Consider the following 7,295-nt stretch of genomic DNA (forward strand, 5'->3'; position numbering starts at 1 on the left):
ATGCCGTAGGAGTGACAGAGATGGTAATAAAGCACTCTTAGTGCCGCATTGTGCCTTTGAATGTAGGTCGTTCCCGCGTGAGTTGGACAAATAGATAGTATGCGAGCTAAATGCTCGGGGTGTGCATGGCACGCCCTGCAGCTATCATCGGGAATGTCTTGGCTTAAAATGCGGCGACGGTATGTTAAGTTGGAAATGACACCGTCGTGGCATGCAGAAATGAAACCCTCTGTACCAGACTTCAATCCGCGCAATTTAAGGAAATCAAACGTTAGCTCACAAGACATTCACTGATCCTTCACATTTCTGTGGAAGATACCGTGAATCCTCTTATCGAGGAGCTGTTCACGAAAGTTTTTCTCTTATGCTTTCTTAATCCGGATTTTCAGGAGAGAGTACTCGAGATAGATAAGATTTGATGCATTTTGCTCACCCCTAATACTGAAGTCAAGTCCGAGTGTTTCAGCAGCCTCCTCCGCTGCTTTGTACAGAAATGCTCCTTTGCCCACTTCTTCGTGATTCCTGACCATTTTAAGAAGAGGGTTTATATTTGCAATATAAAAGTATTTAAAATTAAATTTTAAAGTATTTTTAAACTATCACTTTACCCGCACTTATTTATTATTTGTTTAAACATAGCACATAATATTTATGTTAATTAATGGTGAAGGATAGACCTCGTATTTAGCTAGAAAGGGGTTATTTGAAAAATACGTGATACGTTTAGGGGTGGGTGGGGGTCTACCGAAGTATCATTCTCCATGTTAAGACCAATGGAGAAAGTATCACGCTGGGGGGAGGGCTCAGAAGTTCATGAAAAATGTATGACGTATTTTTGAATGGTCCCTAAGCAAGGTACTTAACAATATTCATTTGGGCGTATCGAAAAAACAAAAAGTTATTTGTGCGAAGTTCGAATAGCAATGAAAACTTTCCTCTGGGATTCAGAAACACTCCCTTAAATTTTGTATTAAGAACATTCTTTCTGTATTGGCATAGAAGACATAGCCAAAACTCACAAAAAACAAAGCATTCCTGCAAATTGGAGCAGCAAATTTTTTTATCAATTTTTTTTTTTAGATTTTAAATGATCAATAAAAATAGCTACAAGCAATTCAATTTATACCTGTATAGCGAATATTTAATGAAAATATATTCACCCTCCATAATAGACTTTGAAGTTTCAAAAAATCGAAAAAAAGACGACTTTTTCGCTATTTTCTTAGATTCATGATAAATTTCTCGACTATCCCACCATATAATATCTGATATACATTAATTGAAATGTATTTGCGATATGTTGCTTCAATAATGTATAGGGAACATTGACATTCAAATAAATTTATTGACTTTGAATTACAAGAAAATAATTTAAAAAAAATAATAATTGATAATTAATAATTAATTAATTTACATCATTTTTTAAAATGTATGTACAAATCCACTTGTTTCAAACTATTTTTTAAAATAATTTATGTTTTGAAAATTAATTTTATGATGAAATGAAGAGCAATATATCACTTTAAAATATATTTTTTTGTAATTCAAAGTCCATAAAAATTATTTGAATGTCAACATTCGTTTTATATTATTATCGTTGCAGCATATTAAAAATAAATCCTCATTAATGTATATCACACATTATATGATCCAATAGACGCGAAATTTACTGTTACTCTAAGAAAATAAAAAAAACGTAGAATTTTTTCTACCTTTTGAAACTTCAAAGTCAATTAGGGAGGGTAAATATATTTTAATGGAGTTATCACTATACAGGTATAAATAGACTTGCTTATAACTATTTTTATTGATAATTGAAATCTGAAAAGAAAAAAATGTTTGCTTTTTTAATTTGAAGAAGAGTTTCGTTTTTTTTTGCGATTTTCAGTCATATCGACGATATAAAGATAGAAGAAATTTTTATTATGAAACTTTAGGTGAGTGCTTCTGACTCAAAAAAAAAGCTTTCATTGCCATTAAAACTTGGTGCAAATAGATTTTTTTAGATACGTCCTAATGTTGATGGTTTTTTTAGAATATTCACATTACAAATTTTTCAGTTGTTCCAGTTTATGTAAAAAACTATAGAGAAGAATATAGTATCAAAAAATCGATGCCCTTCATTCAGGTGAATAGTGAAGGAGAGTTTAAAGAGTAACTTTCTTTTTAATACGTTTACTCCCACTGACAGAATTTGTTCGTCTCACCAACAAAACGGAATTGTACCTACTTTGACCCAAATTGGTTAATATTTACCCAACAAGTATGGGCTTTGGAATTTTCCATACAGGAACAAAAATTTGCATGGGGTGCCGGAAATATCTTTTAGTTTAAAACTCAAAATTTTGAAAAATAACCAATTGGGTGCTATCTGTAAAATGAGCCCAAAAATGTTATTTTTCGAATTATTAACAAAGGGTGACCAGGATGGAGGACAATTTCAATAATTACTTTTTTCCACAGTTTTGAACGTAATACTATTAATCTTTGTAAAATTAACGTTTGAGCTTTAGAAATTACTTTATAATTTAGAAAATTTGAAATTTAACAAAAGTACAAAACGGCGGCTAATTTTAAAGTTAATAATAGCGCATTTTTACCATTTTTAACCAAATACCTTAAAGCTTTGTTAAAACAAAATGATATCCAATTCAAAATTTAAAAAAAAAGATTATAGTTAAAGCGTTGCAGGACCTAACTAGTAATCAACATTTTTTTCAAAAATGAGCTTTTTGCATAAAAAATTTTCAAAAAATCATATACATACCGTCTTAAAAGAATTTTTTTTAACTTATTTGTAATATATTAATAAAACGACTGGTAATTCAAAGCCAGATAACCTTCTCTCTGTACTTGTCGCCTATCATCTTTTTTTATTTGCCTATACTCTTTTTTTTTAACCTTTTTCTGATCAACTTCCCCTTCCTAAAAGGTTTTTAATGCAGTAAAGTAATAAAATACTCATTAAAAAAAACCTTAAATGTAACTATTTGCATTTTTTGAGTACCAAGGTACCAATGAAATTCGAAAATTGAAATCTTCATTTTCTACAAAAGGCCACTTTTATAAGGTTTTTTTCTCAACTTTTTGCCTAGCAATCTGAAACGTTATTTTGTAAAACTGTTATCGTGTATTTATTATGAAACATATAACTTTATTCTTTTTATAGAATTTTCAACGAAAAATTGTCTGTCATAGTGCGTACCGTCACACGAAGCATTTATTTTCTCGGAGCAAATGGATTTTTGGGTGAAAACTTAATTATTTGTATTGAACCTCCCAGTATCTCGGGAGCAAATTCGAATTATTTTCATTAAAATGAAAAATAGATGATTGGATCAATGATTCACTTCGAATTGGTGAATTTTTTCTGATCAACCTCATTTTCTCAAAATTTGGTAACTCACTACCTCGGGAGCTAGATTTTATTGGAGGTCCGTGCACTCCGCGCCGCCACCTATCAAAACTCACTAAAAATTATCATAGTGAGATAAAAAATTGAGGTAGATTTTTTGCTTTTTTTCTCTCCGATGATATATAATACGTGCCACAAAAACTACCCCTATCTCATACATACCTAACCTTCGTGATCAAAATCGTTCTAAAAGTGTAAAAACAACAATAAACAAAACGTAAAGATATTTATTAACTTTTAATTAATTACTGTATATACATATATACATTTTGATATTAAATTTATATAAAATCATGTAGTGTAGGTGAATAATTATTTCATACAAATAATTATTAATGGACAATTTAAATATTTCACATTACTTTAAAAACAATTTTCAATTGTTTAAACAAATTTAAATTACTGAAACAATTATTTATTCCCAAAAAATGTAAAAAAAGAATTGGATTTCCGGATTGAAATGTAATTTTTTGTCATTGTATCGAGTAGTATATTTTTCTAAAAACATTATTTATTTATTTAAACGATTATTTATTGCCTAGTTAAAATTTTTTTTAAATTGAGCTAGAGATATCAACTTTCTTTTCAAAATAGTATCCTGTGCTACGGTTTGTTGAATAATTACAACATTTAAATTTCTTTCAATGTTTAATAAATTTCTAGTTGCTTAAACAATCTTCATTCGCTTAAGCAGTTTTTTTCGATAACTAAAAAAAGAAATAAAATAGAACACATGCAATTATGTTTCTGCCTGAATAGTAGATAGAAAGAATACATTAGCCACTTTTTAAATTTATAAATAAAAATAATTTGTTTAAATAAATACTTTTCCAAAAATACTTTTAAAATTTTTATGAATTGTATGTGTTCTATTTTATGTCATTTTTTTAATTATCAAAAAAACTGTTTAAGAAAATAAAAATTGCTTAAACAAATAGAAATTTTTTAAACATTAGAAGAAATGTTTCAAAATGATGTAATTATTCAACAAAAAGTAGCATAGGATACCAATTTGAAAAAAGTACACATCTCTGGCTCAATTTTTAGAAATTTTGAAAATAAACAGAAAGTAATTGTTAAAATAGTTTACATTTTTTAAACAATTGTAAATATTTTAAAAATTCATGTTACATATCCAAACTGTCCATTAGTAATTATTTGTATAAAAAGATGACGGAAATTGCTAAAAAGTAACACTAATATGTAAAAATGTAGTTTTTTTATTTTTGTGTCATAGTTACGGTGCTGCGAGGAGAGTGAGGGTGGGTTGAAAATAAATCTTATTAGTATCGTTTGATTTCATAGACACTTCTCTTCAATCCGTCAAAAGTTTGGTAAGTTCACATGAAACTCTGGAACATGAATTTAATTTTTCGAAAATTAAAAATTTCCCAATGGTAATCAAATGGGATTTTGAAGTGCCCGGTGTTACATGTTATTATACGAATTTCTAAAAAAGAAAATTAACGAATATTGTTTTTCCGGAAATGGAAAATTTCAGGGGGGTGTCTTGCCCTCTAGACTTTAAAAAAATTGCAATGCATTTGTGGACCATCCTAATATATACAACTTGTCATTATCTGAGGTTGTAGTAACATTTTTAAAATTTAATTTAAATACAACTTGTCATTATCTAGGGTTGCAGTAAAAGTTTTAAAATTTAATTTAAATGCAACTTGTCGTCATCTGAGGTTGTAGTAAAAGTTTTTAAATTTTATTTAAGCCTTAATAGAAGTTTTTTCACTTCTCGTTAATTTATATGAAAAACGTCATTCATCCTCGCCCCCGCGATACATTGGAAACGGGTATGGGTACGAATTACGTCATTTCTTTTTCCATTTATAGGGGTTTCAACCCCTAAAAGCGTTATTAAAAAGGGGTAGTGATGTGACTTAAATTATTTCTATTACCAGTCCCTCTCAAGAGACATTGGAAAGGGGTAGGTGTGGGACTGTAATTATTTCTGTTACCAATCATAGGGATGCTTTCTCCCTCCCCATAAAACATTGTAAAGGGGTACGGATCTGAATTTAACTAAATCTGTGCCCAGTTACACGGGGGCCCCTCATACGCGTGACATTAGAAAGGGGTTTTAAACTGATTAAAACTTTTTTTCTACTAATCAGTAATAACATGAGTGCCGAAAATCCTATTTTAAAGAATTCTACACTTTTTATTAATGTTTTCCTTCTTATCACGTAAAATATTGTTAATATGACCAAAATATGTAATACGAAAGAAACTTAAAAGAAGGATTTTGCACCCATTTTGAATATCATATTCGTAATCAGCCTGTCATAATACACAACTATAGTGAGTTTTAAATTAATCGGAGGTAGTCTCATTTCGGAATTTCGCCAATACTTTTTTCAGGTTTCAAGAACAATGAATTAAAAAACATTTAGTTCTTTTATTTTTTTAAAAAAGAGATTATTTGTACCGAGTGAATTTTACTTGGCTAACGTAATTAAAGGTCCAGATTATTGACAAAGAAATATGGATTTAAGGCAAATAAATATATGCAGTTTGAATGGAAAAAATCATTTATTTCAGTAAAAATAATGTTGTTAGGATTAACTTAAAATTGTTTGCTTTGAAAGTAAAATATATAAGTAGGAAGGAGATATCTCTTTGTAATAAAAAAATATCAATAAAAGATAAAAATATACATTTAAAACCAAATAAATAACTTATTGTTCCAAATTAATGTGCAATGAAGGGGAAGAAATATTTCTTTGAACAGTGTGAATGCCAACAAATAAAATAAAATAATCGAATAATATGAATAAATAAATAATAGTGATTGAAAATAATAAATCAAAAAGTAAATAAAATAAATAAAAATACAAAATAAAATAATTGAAAAAAAATTTCCTTAAATCAAAACCATGGATTTTGAATTAAACATCAAAGATGTTTAACCTGAATAAGTAATGGATTGAAATGTATTACGCCAACATTAATTATTAAAATATATTTTTATTTTGGTTGGGTGGATATTCATTTATCTTAGTAAATTATTTATTTGATTCAAAGAAATGTTTGTTAGGAAGTACAATACTATATTTATCTGAATAAGTGCTTCATTGGTATAAATGCATGAAATCTGTGTAAAAAAAATCTATTTTTTAATTTAATAATTATTCTTTTGAATGAACTAATTATGTATTTCATTTAAATAAACCTAAATACTAATTTCAAGTGATTACAAATTATCTGATTTAAGTGTTTTTTGAACCATTCAAAGAATCGAATTAATTATATCAAATGAATATTTTTGAAGGACTGATCGGATTTCAACGAATTTAGACCTTTTGAGTTCAACAAAATATTTTATTGAATGTACAAAATATGTATTTTATATAATAGCGAAACTTGATTATTATGTTATATATTATTAAGTAATATTTGATAATTAATATCAATAATATTATATTCCAAGTGAATAAAAAGGAAAAAAATTGGCATCGAGATTATTGGAATTAAGGTCACGATTACTGGGTCGATTATTTTATTTGGTTCAAAAAATGATTTTTCCCTGTATTCATGTTTCGCTTTGTAGCTTTCGCAGTTCATGGTTTTAGTTGAAAAATGAATGATTTATGATGTCAATATTAAAGTCCGCTTCGGTATACGACCTGAATAAAAAGACGTACACAACGAAGTAAGAAAAATAAAAAGCGAAATGTGGAATGTAATTTATGAAATTATATAAAGTCATCTAGGTAAACTCTGGCAAACGCTCCGAATCACGTTTGATTTTAACCTTCAACTTTCGACTATACGAGGGTGGATTGATAAGTTTCCGGCCTGACCAAAAGATGGCGCCACTAGGCCTACCTTGAGGTGGCGTTCTATAGTACCATCCTTAGATAGCTTG

This window comes from Belonocnema kinseyi, chromosome 4, assembly GCF_010883055.1.
Source record: "Belonocnema kinseyi isolate 2016_QV_RU_SX_M_011 chromosome 4, B_treatae_v1, whole genome shotgun sequence".
NCBI lineage: Eukaryota > Metazoa > Arthropoda > Insecta > Hymenoptera > Cynipidae > Belonocnema > Belonocnema kinseyi.